The 16,247-nt window shown below is 37.7% G+C and overlaps 1 protein-coding gene and 1 long non-coding RNA gene across 2 annotated transcripts in view; one reads left to right on the forward strand and one right to left on the reverse strand.

Moving 5' to 3' along the window:
- The window catches only part of LOC136831459 (uncharacterized), a 59,010-nt gene that overhangs the window by 38,054 nt on the left and 4,709 nt on the right, over nucleotides 1-16,247 (forward strand). Inside the window, exon 2 of the long non-coding RNA XR_010850888.1 lies at nucleotides 12,094-12,179. This is a non-coding gene — a long non-coding RNA (uncharacterized lncRNA). The remainder of the gene's footprint in view (nucleotides 1-12,093; nucleotides 12,180-16,247) is intronic.
- Nucleotides 1-16,247, reverse strand: part of LOC136831457 (chondroitin sulfate glucuronyltransferase-like) — a 102,907-nt gene that overhangs the window by 9,712 nt on the left and 76,948 nt on the right.

The following is a 16,247-nucleotide window of genomic DNA, read 5'->3' on the forward strand; positions in this document are numbered from 1 at the left end:
AGATGATGATAGAAGATGAAGAAGAAGAGGGCTGGTCCTACTCACACCACAAGACTGGTCTGGTCAAGAACAGCAAACTAAGCCACACCCATCAGAGGAAGCTCACCAGGAAGGGCTACTTCAACCAGAAATCCCTTTTCCAATGTGGGCATCCACAAAGCCATAGAACAACACAGCTGGTAATTAACCCTTCAGCAGAAGCTACTACATTCCAGACAAAATCAGTTACAAAATTGACCTCGACCTAAGACATAGAGGTCTTGTCTACTCTCCACTGAGGCAAGAACCAAAAAAAAAAAAAAAAAAAAAGCAAAAACACAACACTAGCACTTCCAGGAACAAAAAGTTGCTTGATAAAGCACTTAGGATTGATAAACACAAGATTTATACAAAGGAAACAGTTAGCTTAAGTGCAAGAGACACTGAAACCTATTACAGCCGGAAGGACAAAGGACAACATGGCTGGGTGACAATGGCATCCCATCTCCCCAATATCCACCTGGGTACCACCTTGTTTAGTCAGTACACAGCCAGTCCAGCGCACGTGTGAAAGGATCCTTCATATGTGAATGGCAAGGTGTTTGTATCCCTGTAAGAACAAGAAACCTTAAAAGAATAGTGACAAAGCCAGTACATGAAATATTACACTTGCAATCAATCAATTACAGAATTCTCTCATTTTTTCTGTAGATATCGAGAATAAACAATACTACTTAAACAGTACAGATCATGGAAAAAATACTCTATACTCTGCAGGATTTGAATGCAAACAAGTATACTTTCCAATGTTTGAATGCAAACATGTATACTCAACAGAATTTGAATGCACACATGTATACTTTACAGGATTTGAATGCAAACAAGTACGGTGATCATTTATACACACTTTGATATCCAAAAGGCATAAGTGCCACTTGGAGACACTATAGTCTACACTTGCTTAGTTCATAAAAAGAAAACTTCATAGCACATTCCAATTATGGGAGACAACAAAAATCCAGACACTAATAAATTAGAAAATAGTGTCTCACATGGAAGTGTTTCTATAGTCTGTTTTATTTTTTCTGTTCACTCACCAACGTAGGTTTTAGGTAGATGTGGCAATACAAGTAGCTAGCTCTCAGTTGGCTTAAATCAATGTTTCTGATATCATTGTAGGCTTATGTGATAACGGTGCAAACAATTTCTTCGGTAATGCATCTGAATGCTTATATATACAAACAACCCTCACACCTCCCTACATAGTCCTAAACATGCCAATTTATGTTAATAATATAACATCAGCACACAATGGACGACCTTGTTTCAAATAATCTACGTAGATCAAACACAAACAAGGGACTTTTAATAATTATGTTAAAATCTCATTGTAGGTAAATAAAAGACATCTGGCTTTGCCAGTGCAAATAAAAGGTATTTTAATAATTTCTTGTATGTAAAGTACATGAGCAGGACAATATTTGAAATACTGTGGCATGAAATGTTTTTAGTCAATGAAGCTGCTTGGGACGGTGAAAGGAGCAACCACCTCAATATTGGTTGGAGGACAGGGATTTTATGCATGGCATTGGAATTGCTGTTTTCTTTTCAGAATACTTTGCATATTTTATTATTTTTTTTTTTTTAGCATTCACATCATTATAACAGCTCAGTGATCAGGCAATTTCAGATGTATTTGGTATATAACTTGTCAAGTAAAAGTCTGAAATTTCATTGAGTTCACATCATCCTTTGTGGGTTGATGACATATGTATGGTATAAAAGGCTAGTCGAGACTAATATTTTTCATGGGAGGAATTGGACTGATAATTGGATAGAAAGAATAAATAAAGGTTACAATAAGAAAGTAATTCTGATTGATGTGAAATGAAAGTTGCTTAAAAGAAGGCCAGTAAAATCAAATATCTGATGAACAGACCTGTAGTTCACTTGCCAATGCTTCATGTTCTAGAGGTCAACATCAATAAAGGTTATTTTTCCAGTTTACAGATGTGAATAGAACACCAAAGTTATTTTTATATTCATACAATGAAATTGTACATAGAATAAAGTCTGAATGATAAGGAAATCTTGTGATCTGAACAGTTTGTGGGCATAGGTCTATGTGTAGCCTACTCTATACCAGTGAGATCTGAAAGCCCATCGTCCGTTTGTGTTTGATCCGAGTATGATCTGAGTAGAATGTGTCATACCTAGACTGTTTTACACAATCTTGTCATTGTGTGCTTGTATTGGTATATTATAAATACAAATCAGCTTGTTTATGATTTGTATTAGGAGGTATGAGGGTTACTTGTACAGTGCTCCCCCACTTTTTTGTGGGATAAGTTCCAGAACCCACCGCAGAAATAAAAAATCCCCTCTAAAAACGCTTAACTGCCAAATACCCTGTACCCCTTAAACTAAAACACTTATACCTGTCTACAGAATTTTAAAAGTTCACTGCCTAATTTAGTAGTTCAAACAAAAATATACATTAAATTATCATACTAAAACAATTTTATATCAATTCGAACAAAAATACACCCCCAAACCATCATCCCAAAAAAGTTATCTTAGATTAGTACCCTTTTACAGTCAAACCTATTAAAACCGGCACTCTGTGGTTCGGCTTGATTTTGAATCCGATGCCATTAGTTTGTTGAGTGGCCACGAGGGTGACGACACGTATTGTTTACAACTTCCCTACAGCAAAAATTTGCTGTATCTCTTGTTTTTATGAAAATAATTGTTAGTGATGAAAATGTGTGATATCAAATATGTTTTTGATATTAACTTTAAGGAATAAATATATTTTTTTAAGATTCCACTTGAGAAGGCTCTACCAAGTGAAAAATTTTAATCAAAACAATGAGACATTTGGCAACGCATGAATTCATTAGTCTTAGAGTGCTTGAGAGACTTATAAATGATATGGTTTTGATAATTTTTTTTGTATAGCTGTATATTTACCCATCTGATATGCCACCCATGAGATCAGATGATGCTAGAGGTAGGAAGTGCAAGCATGAATCTTCATCTGTGCTAGAAAACGTTTTTCCCGTTAGTGACTGTTTAGTGTTCATTTTCGTCAATAGATGGCAGTATGCTCTGTTTACATTTTGACGACAAAGTGATAAAAAGGCACTGAGTGATCGCCCAAATTCATTCTTTGTTTTTGTCATTTTATTACCCTCTACAGTCATAATACATGATGAAGAAACTAATAGTGATAATTATGAAGGTAGTAAATTTAGGAGATGAAAGTCACCGATAATATTATGCAGATTCTGAGAAAAATTAAGTAGTTGACTTAGAGTTAGGCTAACTCTAGGATGTAGGCTAAATGTATTAAGTAAAGTACTCTATTTTAAAGAAAATTATACAGTATGAAGTTATAAAATGATAAAGTGAAAATATGAGTAATAAAATGATAAAAAAGTAGTGTCCAAACTTAGCCAAGTACAGTAGTAGATTAAGTCGGCAACTAGGCTATTTGTATACGGAATTAGCTTGCAAGACTGCAGAATTAGCTTGCAAGACTACACTCTTCATGGATGTATTCTATATTCCAGGATTTTCTGTGGTCTGGCACTGGCCTGGTCCTAAGATTCTCGTATTTAAGAGGTTGGACTGTACAACTGTTAACTCTTATGTACTGTATATATGGCCCCTAAAATGCTTTTAACCATGATTTACTCATTTTGAAATATTAATATTAATGTAAACAGCAAAACATCTAGAAAATGTTTAATACAAATTTAATAAATCTTTAATACAAATTAAATAAATCTGAAGTCGTTCCATTTTCTTTATATGGTAAAAACAAACAATTATCACTAATTTGCTTTTTTAGTAGAGCATCACTGTTTATTCACTAATTACTCTTATTTTGTCATATTGTGTTCATGACTAAATACAGATTTTTATGATAAGATGATTTTACAGTGCACTGACACTGTTGTAATGTTATCTATTAAGCTCATTCTAAGTTAGGCCCCCCAAACTGAGCATAACAGGTGTACGATTCTTTGAGGTTGGCAAAATAAAAAAAAAAATCACATCAATGGAAAGAGAATGACACGTACATTCACACTGTATAAATAAAAAAATTCAAAAAAATTTTCCCTACCTTCCACGAGAAGTTGAAAATGACTGTTTACAACCCCTTGTGGGGCCTCATTTACAAGACAATCGTAAATTTTACCAACTTATACATTTTTTCTAATAAATAAATTCATTGTACTGTATTTTGTAAAATTATTATTACTGCCCACACAATGTCAAAACAGATAAGAAATAAAAGCAGTAACAAATTTTTTGCATATTTGTTGTAAAAATATTCACGTAAATTTACGAGAAGGAAGATTCGATAACTTTTTTTTTACTTTTACATGCTCTTTCTAATATTTCTTTGCAATTTTCTTTGTAAAATTACATTTACAACCGACATACTATTGTAAAAGACAAAAACAAAAAACAACAGCAACATCTTCGTATATTTACAAGCAAATTTACAAAAAGACTCGTGTGAGAGAGATGCAATACTTTCCTCCTTGAAGTCACAAGCATTACTGATACTGGCCTAACTCTCACGTCTGTATAAAAGTTGCCATTAATGAATTTATAACATATAGAAGTATTGGCACCTTTGTTTCGAATCATTATTACCATAACAATGGTGCATAATTCTGCTTCACACTGAAGCTCAATCCGTCCACCTCCCAAAACCTGTTTTACTTCACACTGAGGCTCAATCTGTACACTAATGGTTAAGGGTAGTGTAAGATGTATATGAAATTACATTACTGTAAAGTGTTTTTGGATGATAGAGCATATTGTACAGTATTTAAAATATTCGCTAATTATTTTAATTTTATTTTCCAGTCTGCTTTTACTGGAATATAAAATGAAAATAATTAGCGAATATTTTAAATGTTGTACAATATGCTATATCATACAAAGACACTTTACAGTAATATCATATCAAATACATCTTACATTACCCTTAAAGAGAGAGAGAGAGAGAGAGAATCGATTCAATATCACACACCTGTTATGCTCAGTCTGGGGCCCAACCTGGAATGAGCTTAACAAATACACTGTAAATCATAATAAGTACACTGTAAATCATTTTTATCATAAAAATCAGTATTTAGTCATGAACACAACAAAAAATACAGTAATTAGTGAACAAAAATACATAATTAGTGAATAAATAGTGTTGCTCTACAAAAAAAGCAAATTAGTGATAATTTTAAAGATACAGTCCATAGAAAAATCCATGAACTGTGAAAGTTCCCACAGAAAAGTGAAAGATATGTTCCACAAAAATCCGTGACAAAATGAAGCGTGAAAAAGCGGGGTAGCACTGTATACAAGTACATTAAAATATATTACTACAGAAACAGTTTAATATTTTTATTACATTAAGCGAACGATATTGGAAGTAGGTGGACACGTGAAATGAGTAGTAACACTATTCTTCCTTATAATCAAAAGTTATAAAGATTCAGTTACCAAACATTAAAAACATTATATGGCTATACTTTACACTGCCTTACACCCACCCACAGTATGCCTAGTATTTTCTTACCATTACTAAAACAAATTGATACCTGGACCTTATCAGTAAGCTTCCAATCTTCTATACAAAAAAGGAAAGCAGTCATGTTTAAACTTCTGTCTATAACTGATGTCTTCATTAAACTTGCAACAGACACAATTTGGTATCCATTAGCCATACAGGAAATTCATAAGCATCATGTGTACATAAAAGCCAAAAGTGAAAAATGCACAAATTGAAGAGCTGAACAATGTTGATGTTATTGTACAAAGTAATTAGTCTTAGCTGTTTTAAACTATGAAAGCTAATTATACAGCCAAGCCTCACTTACATCTTTAAAAAGCTTTGATTTAATTTATATAGGTCTTAGAATCTGCAGTGAAGTCCTGAAGTCCTTCTCAATTAAGTTTGTGCAACCAGTTGAAACTGGTTAACCAACCCCTCTTTCAACTAAGTTCATGCAACAGTTGACAATGATGAACCTGCTCTCTCTCTCTCTCTCTCTCTCTCTCTCTCTCTCTCTCTCTCTCTCTCTCTCTCTCTCTCTCTCTCTCTCTCTCTCTCTCTCTCTCTCTCTCTCTCAAGAGATCTGTTTATTAGCAATTATCAATGACCATTCCCAATTACAGTGGACTGAATTTTTTTATTCTATATAATGTTTCCTTCCTGGATTATCCATAAAGTATGAATCTGTACACTTTGTACCATTTACCTAAAAATTTTGCATATAACCCTGCACATAAGAATCACACACAATACAGCATATAAGGAAAAGAGGCTCATTCTACACAGTCTGCTGATGGCTCCTAATTTCCATTAAGCATAAGGTTTAATGCTATACGATAAAAGAAGCCAATTTGCTTTACTTAACTGTGCTTATATTTTCACAGGAGAACTGCTTGTTGAGTGCTCAGCAGTCAAGATTATTAAAAACATAAACAGGAATTTGTAGGTTTCAGTAATTTGAGAAGTGCTTTAAAGCATCTTCAAAATTATCACAAAAATCTTTTTGGCTGGGTTCTGTCCTACAAATCATAAAAGACTGGTATAAATGTTGAAAAGCATTGGCTCCTTGCACAAGTAAACACAGAGAGAAATAAGATATAGAAACAACAGCTGTAAATGCTATAACCAGATCAAATTATTTATTCCCAGCAATTATTTTTTATTAAATTTTAAGCTTTAAGGAGTTATGAATACGACAACAAATGAGGACACCTTATGCACGACTATAATTCCAGTTAAACCTGTTTTATAAGACGTCCAATTCTCAACCAGCAACACAATTTTAGCATACCCAATTATTACATTTTTATGCTGCCTGAGCTAACTTGGTTGTTTAGCTTGCAAATGAGCTCTTGGAACAGAACATATTTGTATACAGTGTAAAGGACTTGCTGTATATTACATAAGATCTAGTCCATCAGGAACAAACCCTTCAGGACAATCATATGAAAATGAAGAATGTTAACTCAGTGGTCTGGTTAGACTATTCAATAACAATAGTATACTTCAGGCTTATCTAAAGTACTGTAATGGGACAGATGGTGAAACAGAGACCTCTCTACTTCTGCTGCCTTTATAACCGTGGAAATGGAATATAAAACTTAGGAGAAATGCCAAGCCCTGGGACCTATGAGGTCATTCAGTGCTGAAAGGGAAATTGAGAGTAAAAAGGTTTTAAAGGTGTAACAGGAAAACCTTGCAGTTGCACTATGAAACAATTGTTAGAAGCTGAAGAGAAAATGAGCAGATGTACAGTAAAAGTAATGAAAGGGGCTAGAGGGATGCTGCAAAGAACCTTAAACCTTAAGGGACGCGCTAAATATATACATATTAACCCTTAAACGCCTGTTGGACGTAGCAAACGTCGACTAAAATTGTCTGTTGAATGCCGAGTGGACGTAGCAAACGTCGACTACAAAAATTTCAACCTTCGGTCAACTTTGACTCGACCGAAATGGTTAAAAACACAATTATAAGCTAAAACTCTTACATTCTAGTAATATTCAATCATGTACCTTCATTTTGCAACAAATTGGAAGTCTCTAGCACAATATTTCGATTTATGGTGAATTTTTGAAAAAAAACTTTTTTCTTACGCCCGTGCGGTAACTCGGCCGAAAATTTCAGAAATTCTTTCGTCATTTTGTCGTAATTTTTGCACTGTTCTATATTAGCCGTTACATAAAGTTTTATATATGAAAATGTGCGCAATTTCATGTAGAATACAACAGAAAATAACTCATGGTTGTAGCTTTTATCAGTTTTGAAATATTTTCATATAAATCACGATAACTGCCAAAATGTCAACCTTGGTCAACTTTGACTCGACCAAAATGGTAAAAAAATGCAATTATAAGCTAAAACTCTTACATTCTAGTAATATTCAATCATTTACCTTCATTTTGCAACAAATTGGAAGTCTCTAGCACAATATTTCGATTTATGGTGAATTTTGAAAAACTTTTTCCTTACGTCCGCGCCAGAAATTCTTTTCGTCACGTTGTTGTAATGTTTGCACTGTTTTATATTAGTCGTTACATAAAGTTTTATATATGGAAATGTGCGCAATTTCATGTAGAATACAACAGAAAATAACTCATGGTTGTAGCTTTTATCAGTTTTGAAATATTTTCATATAAATCACGATAACTGCCAAAATTTCAAGCTTCGGTCAAATTTAACTCGACCGAAATGGTCAAAAATGCAATTATAAGCTAAAACTCTTACATTCTAGTAATATTCAATCATGTACCTTCATTTTGCAACAAACTGGAAGTCTCTAGCACAATATTTCGATTTATGGTGAATTTCTGAAAAAAATTTTTCCTTACATCTGCGTGTGGTAACTGCCCAACATCTCAGAAATTCTTTTCGTCATGTTGTCGTAATGTTTGCATCGTTTTACATTAGTCGTTACATAAACTTTTATATATGAAAATGTGTGCAATTTCATGTAGAATACAACATGATTTAGCTCATGGTTGTAGCTTTTATCAGTTTTGAAATATTTTCACATAAATCACGATAACTGCCAAAATTTCAACCTTCAGTCAACTTTAACTCGACCGAAATGGTAAAAACGCAATTTGTAAGCTAAAACTCTTACATTCTAGTAATATTCAATCGTTTACCTTCATTTTGCAATAAATTGGAAGTCTCTAGCACAATATTTCGATTTATGGTGAATTTTTTAAAAACATTTTCCTTACGCTCTGCGCGGTAACTTGGCCGAACATCTCAGAAATTCTTTCGCCTCGTTGTCGTAATATTTGCACCGTTTTATATTAGTCGTTACATAAAGTTTTATATATGAAAATGTGCGCAATTTCATTTACAATACAAAAAAAATAACTCATGGTTGTAGCTTTTATCAGTTTTGAAATATTTTCATATAAATCACGATAAATAGAAAAAATTCGACTTTCGGTCAACTTTAACTCGACCGAAATGGCCGAAAACTGCAATTGTAAGCTAAAACACTTACAGTCTAGTAAAGTCTCTAGCACAATATTTCGATTTATGGTGAATTTTTGAAGAAAAAAAAAATTTTTTACGTCCGCGCTTTACGAATTCATGCATCATTCTGTGATAATATTTTCTCTGTGTTGCTTTGATCGTTTTAAAATTTGTTATATACCAAAATCATTGCAATTTAGTGTACAATACAACTAAAAAAAAATTAAGTCATTAACTTAACTGTTTTGCTTACAGCGCGATTTGTATACAATTATATGAGTTTTTTTTTCGCTGTCATATATTCCAATATTTATATATGATAATGATATTTTTTTTCATTTCTGATGGTTGCATACTAAACTTCAGGCAATGACAAAAAAATGAGCCAAAAATGAACTCTTAATCTTAAAAACTAAGCGTGCTGAGATTTTTTGAAAAAAACTTTTTTTCCGCTTCGGCGCTAACTCACCGAACGCCGCCGGCATACGGGAGACGTTTTTGTAAATAGGGCTTCGGCGTTAAAGGGTTAAACACACCCCCCGACTGGGCAAAACTTTAAGGTTGGCCAATTTAAGAAAAAAAACACATCAGTGGAAAGAGTAAGATATGCAAATGCACATGGTCTAAGAAAATAAATTCTGAAAATTTTCCCCTACCATCCATGGGAAGTTGAAAGTGACTATTTACAACCCTGTGTGGGGCCTCTTTTACAAGACACTAGTAAAAATATGTTAATTTTACCAAGGTATACTTGTTTTTTCTAATACCATACCATATATTTCCGGGTATAAGACGACCTTTAAATCATAAAATTCACCCCTAAAAATTGGGGGTCATCTTATACTACCATTCTAAAAATCAAACCTTGAATTCTAAGTGATGTTTATCAGTAGGCTAGCCTCGGCCTCAGTGTGATAACTACCGACATACATGAAAAGATTCACATTATGATATAAAGTGATAATAAAGGTAATAAAACCATTTTTACCTATATATATTATTGGTATATCTTCATAATATATAGCCTATTCAAGGAATACTTCCATATCAATGAAATCAACTTTTATCTATGCGAGGCCAGCCAGCTGACAAAATGTAAATATCGAGTTATGGTTGCGCTCACAGCCACCTTTATCTTTCGATAACGTAGTATAGTTACAGTAGTAATAATATTTAGGATAACATAATGCAGTATTAATTTTTCATTAAAAATTCAGGCTGTTTGTAAACTGTTTAGAACAATTCAGTCACACGAACGATAATTATCATACTTATCGTATTGTTGTTAGGGGTTGCTTACCGTTGGCGATGAAACGTAAACAAAACAATCCCCGTAGGAGGGTAGTGCCGTCAGTGCACCTCATGCAGTGCAGTGTAGGCATTACTCAAGGTTCTTTGCAGCGTCCCTTCAGCGCCTAGCTGCAACCTCTTTCATTCCTTTCACCGGTCATATTCTCTTCTTCCATCTTGCTGTCCACCCTCTCCTAGCAATTGATTCATACTGCAACTGCGAGGTTATCCTCCTGTTGCACATTTCAAACTTTTTCACTGTCAATTTCCGTTTCAGGTTGAGCCAACTCGGGACTTATGAAACTGGAGATCCGAACTGTGACAAAGTCCTCCTTCTTAGCACCAAAATTGTCCACAGAACTGCAGTCGTCCAGACCCTTCGAGGCAAGAAGAATTCGTATTCAGCACTGAATGGCCTTAGTTGCCCCAGTGCTTGGCATGTGTGCCTAAAATCTATAAATCATTTAATCATTAAACAAAACAGTGGTTTCCCTTTTAGGCGACATGTAGGAAAAACATGATATAGAATCGACTTTGTCATTTCGTTCACCATATATACGCGGATCCTGTTTTACGGCGCTTGCCTAGTGACGAAAATCCCTATTTCCACTTATCGGTGCCAACAATCGCTTATCGGCACTGATAATTGGGTATTGACGCCAATAACTGAAAATCGACGGTTTTTGGCGCCAATAAGCCCCAAAAATCAAAGAAAAGGCCCTGAAAATCGCCAATTTTCAGTTATTGGTGATTTTCAGTTATCATCACACCCTCAGAACGGAACTCCCACCAATAACCGGGGACTGCCTGTACTCATTAATGCGCAATCTTGCACATCGTGCAACCCCCAAATTTTCCCCCATAAAAAATTATTTTATCATATATCTCTTGTATCATGCGAGTTCCTTTTTTGAAAGACCAGATTACCATGGACTAACCTCTTTTTACTCCATCTCTTTATCCCATCTTCTAGTGAAATAAGTTAAAAAAGTAAAAGCTAATGATAAAAGTATCGTTAGTTACGTTACACTCGTTGAGTAAACGAGTACAGCCATAAATAACTGAACGAGAAACAACTCTTTTGCTATGAACAAAGTCTAGGCTGTGGTTATGAACAACCAAATCGGATAACAACAGCTGTTTTGCTTGCATTTCAACCATCGTACGATAGTAAACAATTACTGTACTGTAGTTATGTTACAAATGACGTTAATTAGAATAGGACTGATATATATTTTGCATTATACCCTTATTCACTATGGAGAAAAGATCACAAGGAAATATACTGCTGACTTTAAGCTGCAAGTTGTAGCTGAAGCTGAGAAAACAATGTTCAAACGCTAAAGACTATAAATTATCGTGCATCGGCAACACAGGTGAAACTTTGTGCATCAGCAACATGGATGAAACTCCTAAACTTAGATATGCCATCAAACTCAACCGTAAACAATATTGGAGAAAAAAATATTTTAAAGCTATTGGGCATGAACGAACACATTTTACTGTTGTTTTAACATGTATGGCAAATGGGACGAAACCTTCCCTCACGGTTATCTTTACACGGAAATTGAATTGATGCTGAAACAAAAATTCCCGGAAGGAATCGTTGTCCACATTCACGGAAGCCTAAACAATGCAAATGGTGCATGATCGCTATTTTTTTGTAATTTTATAATACAATTACAGGTTGACCATCACTAAACTGGCAATCAGTATTCCGGAACAATCAGTAATCCGGCACAAATTTCGGCCAGGGTAATTTCTAATGTTTCTGCACTAATTTTCAAATTTCCCAGATCGCTGCGCTAACTCGCTCGCCGGCCGCTTCGATTTGGTGGCGCTGTGTGCTGCATCGACAAACTGGAGGTGTTTGTAAATGCAGGTATGCTTTTGCTGTTCCATTTTTTACATTTATTATTGTCTTTTGGCCAACGCTATGGTATATCATATAGGCTACATATACGGTAGCCTAGCCTACATTATACTGAACTCTATTCACATATTAACAGTATTATACAAACATCAACATAACGAATGTGCATCTTTTTCATGGATCTTTTAAAAAGTTATGCTTTACTACATTGTATTCAATTGCATATATTCTCATAATGCTTTTGTATTATAAATTGCGATCAATGTTTTGTTTTGGGAATCAATAATGTGGTGTTTATTTTGCCGCATTTAACTTGGTTCAGAGCGCTTTTCTTGCTTCGTTAATATATGACATTAGTGGGATTCGCGGCTGGCCGTTTTGGGGGCGTGTTTGTTTTGTGTTAAAAAAAATCAAGATTCCATTCAATATTTTCTCTTGATTTCATCATAATATGAGCTTTACGTATTTATCTCTTATCGGTGTGAAAACAGCAGTAATTTGTATTCTTTCATGCCCAGTAGTTTTGATTAAAATAAATTCTCTCCAATTTTATTTACGGTCGAGTTTCATCCATGTTGCCGATGCATGATAATTTATAGTCATTAGCAGCTTGAACATTGTTTTCTCAGCTTCAGCTACAACTTGCAGCTTAAAGTTACTGTAGCAGTATATTCCCTTGCCAATCTTTTCTCAAAAGCGAATAAGGGTATCGTGTAAAAAATATGTCAGTCCTATTGTACAGTACTTAACATCATTTGTAACATAACTACAGTAATTGTTTAACCGTACAATAGTTGAAATACAAGCAAAACAGTTGTTATCCGGTACGATTATTAGCAAAACAACAGTTTCCCGTTCGGCTGTTTATGGCTGGACGCATTTACGCAAGAGTATAACGTTACTTACAATACTTTTATCATTCTTTTACCTTTTTAACTAGCAGATGGAATAAAGTGATGGAGGAAAAGAAGTTGGTCTATTGTAAGTTGGTCTCTCTTGCTGCTTGCGTGAAATCTAAAAATATTTCCCAAATACTTTCGTATCGGTATTAATTGCTAACCCCATCGTAAACTCGAAATATCGTAAGTCGAATTATCGTAACTCGAGCACTACCTGTATTTGATAATTGTCTTTTCTTTATTAACCCTTAAATGCCTAATGGACGTACCATACGTCGACTAAAATTGTCTGTTGGATGTCAAGTGGACGTACCATACGTCGACTAAAGATGCTTTTTTTAAATATTCGCGGAAAAATAATTATAGGCCTAGTTTGCGGAAGATTTCAAATCATGCGCCTTGAGGGATGCTGGGAGTTCACGGATCAAGCTGTTGTTTTGTTTATAAGCGTCACCCAGACGCGCATGCGCGAATTCCCTCCTTCTCGTACCAGACAGCATCAGCGCCGCATCGTCCGAGAGCGATTTTTTGACGCATCCGTGTTTTGCATTACTTTTGGCGAGTGTTTGCGTATTTGTGAGGCAACAGGACGTTTGCAGAGATGTCTCAAAGCCGTCAGGACCGTGAAAGGCGCATACTGCCTGTCAGTAGTGAGCGTGTGAGACGAGTTTTAGACTGGGATGCTGGAGAAGGACCCAGCAGCCAAGGTGACCCAGCTTCTCAGCGCCGTGTTGTGCGCCCACATGTGACCGAAGGCGACCAAGGACCACATCCCGTGCCTTTTATGACCCCTAGGAAGCATCGGGGTGTCCTGAGGGGCATCTGAAAGCATTTGGGAGGCCTCCAACAAAAGGACATTGACGAATACTTGTCGGAGCTCGATCGAGAGCAGGTGGGAAGTCCTGATTTCGGTGGCAGTTGGTCATCCAGTGATGAGGACATCACGCCTGATGTCAGTGATGACGAGTATTTGCCCCCAATGTCCGTACGGGAGCCACAGGAGGAAAGTGAATTAGAGTTCAGTGGTTTTAGTGCGTATGAGGAAGAGTCTGAGGAGGAGGAGGAGGAGGCCCCGATTGTGGCTGGTGGGGACGAGACTGAAAGTGATGGCGAAAGTGAGGGAGACGGACCAGCTGGGAGTGTGGGAGTGCAAAGACGTGCACGTGCGCAAGCACAGGCCCGTAGAAGGTCGCAACGTCGCGGCAGCTCGGGTGAAGGCCGTTTGTCCGAAAGTGATGAGGGGTGGTTGGAGGACCCCACCCCACCTAACATGCACCCATTCACGGCAGTACCTGGATTGACCGTCCCTGTGCCTCTCACTACACTGGGGTTCATTCAGCTCTTCCTGACGCAGGAATTGCTGGAATCCTGGTTGCGGAGACGGCAGATTACGCTCGGTACTGCCGTGAGGAACTGCAGACGACGTTGTTGTATCGCTGGCGGGGCTGCAACCTCACAGACATGGCGCATTTTTTGGGGCTCCACATTTTTTTGGGAATGATGCCTGATGCCGACGTCAGGCAATATTGGAGGCGGAATTTTTTTTTAAGTACGCCCAATGTGCCCGGCATTATGCCCCATGATAGTTTCCTGGTGATGGACAGGTATTTCAACGCCTTCAACCAAAGGGCTGTACCGGAATAACCCCGACCGCCTCATCTTAGTCCGCCCAGTGTTGGAGTACATTCGTGAACGGTGCCAGTTTCTCGTGGTTCCTTCCAAGAACCTTTCTTTGATGATGGGGATGATGCCATACAAAGGGTGTCTAAGTATAAAAGTGTACAACCCCAAGAAGCCAAAGAAATATGGTGTAAAGTTATTTTTCATTACGGAAGCCAACACTGGATACGTCGTGGACTTCTCGGTGTATTCTGGGGTCTTCTCCACGCTGCATGACACTGTCTTTGGTCTTGTGGATCGTTTCCGTAACCAGGGATACCACCTGTTTATGGATAATTATTATAACTCGGTATCCCTGGCCCAGGAACTGTATGAAGCAGGTGTGCACGTCAGTGGTACCCTTCGGTTGGTGCGTGGGACCCCGAATGTCCTCAAGAGGTTTGCTAGCCAGCCGCAACATCTGGCAAGAGGAGAGACAGAGTGGCGGCGGAAGGGAAATGTCTTCGTCATCTGTTGGAAGGGGTCCGACTCGTGCCCATGATTACGACAAGTCATGAGCCCATCCAAGAAGAGATCATTCAGCGGAAGAAGACACATCGGCAGGGCCGAGTTACGTATGAGGAGTTTCGTGTCCAACACCCTACTGTCATCGGGCACTACAACAGGCACATGGGAGGAGTTGATCTCTTTGATCAACTCATCCAGTATTATCCCTTCGCCAGGAAAACCAGGAGGTGGACACAGAAGCTCGTCAAATACCTCCTTCAGTTGGCCCTCCAGACTGCCTACATCCTTTACTGTGGGTACAATTCTGATGCTCGGAGGTTGACCCACATCCAGTTTCTTGAGGTGGCTGGGAATGCCCTCATAAACTTCAACCCAGAGGAGTGGCCTTCCAACACCGCCCCCACTGCCCCGAGCTCCAGCTCTGCCCCGAGAGGAAAGGGCAGATGTCGCTAGGAGGGCCAGCCTCGGTCTTCCTGCTCCTGCCGACGCCGCCCCTGCTGCCGCCGCCCTTGATGATGCCGCCGCTGTTGATGATGCCGCCGCCGTTGATGATGCCACCGCCCTTGGTGATGCTGCCGCCCTCCCTCACACTCCAGTGTCCCGTCGGGTAGTCGACCCTGTGTGTCAGCTGCAGGCAGGAGATCACACACTGGAGCTCCTAGAAGGGCGTAAACAGAAACGGTGCCGGGTGTGCCATATGAATGGCAGAAGGAGAGACACCCGGTACATCTGTCGCACCTGCAAGGTAGCACTTTGCAGGTTCGAGGAGTGTAACCGCAAGTACCACACTGCGGTTATATATTGGAGTGCGCCTACCCGAGCGACACCGGAGGGCGCAGCAGGCCGCCGAAGTGCGGCCCATCCGCAGTAAGGGCGCGCGTCTCCCTCCTCCGCCTGTGCCTCGTCATGTCAAGAGGAAAAAAATGCAAGACTCTGCAATGGAGGAGGGAGAAAACAAGAACAGAACAAACAGTCAGGATTACGAGTGAGTATTCTGCATTGAATTTATTTCTAGTTTTATATTTATTACAAGTTTTTATATGTCTGTATT

The sequence above is a fragment of the Macrobrachium rosenbergii genome, chromosome 48 (assembly GCF_040412425.1).
Source record: "Macrobrachium rosenbergii isolate ZJJX-2024 chromosome 48, ASM4041242v1, whole genome shotgun sequence".
NCBI lineage: Eukaryota > Metazoa > Arthropoda > Malacostraca > Decapoda > Palaemonidae > Macrobrachium > Macrobrachium rosenbergii.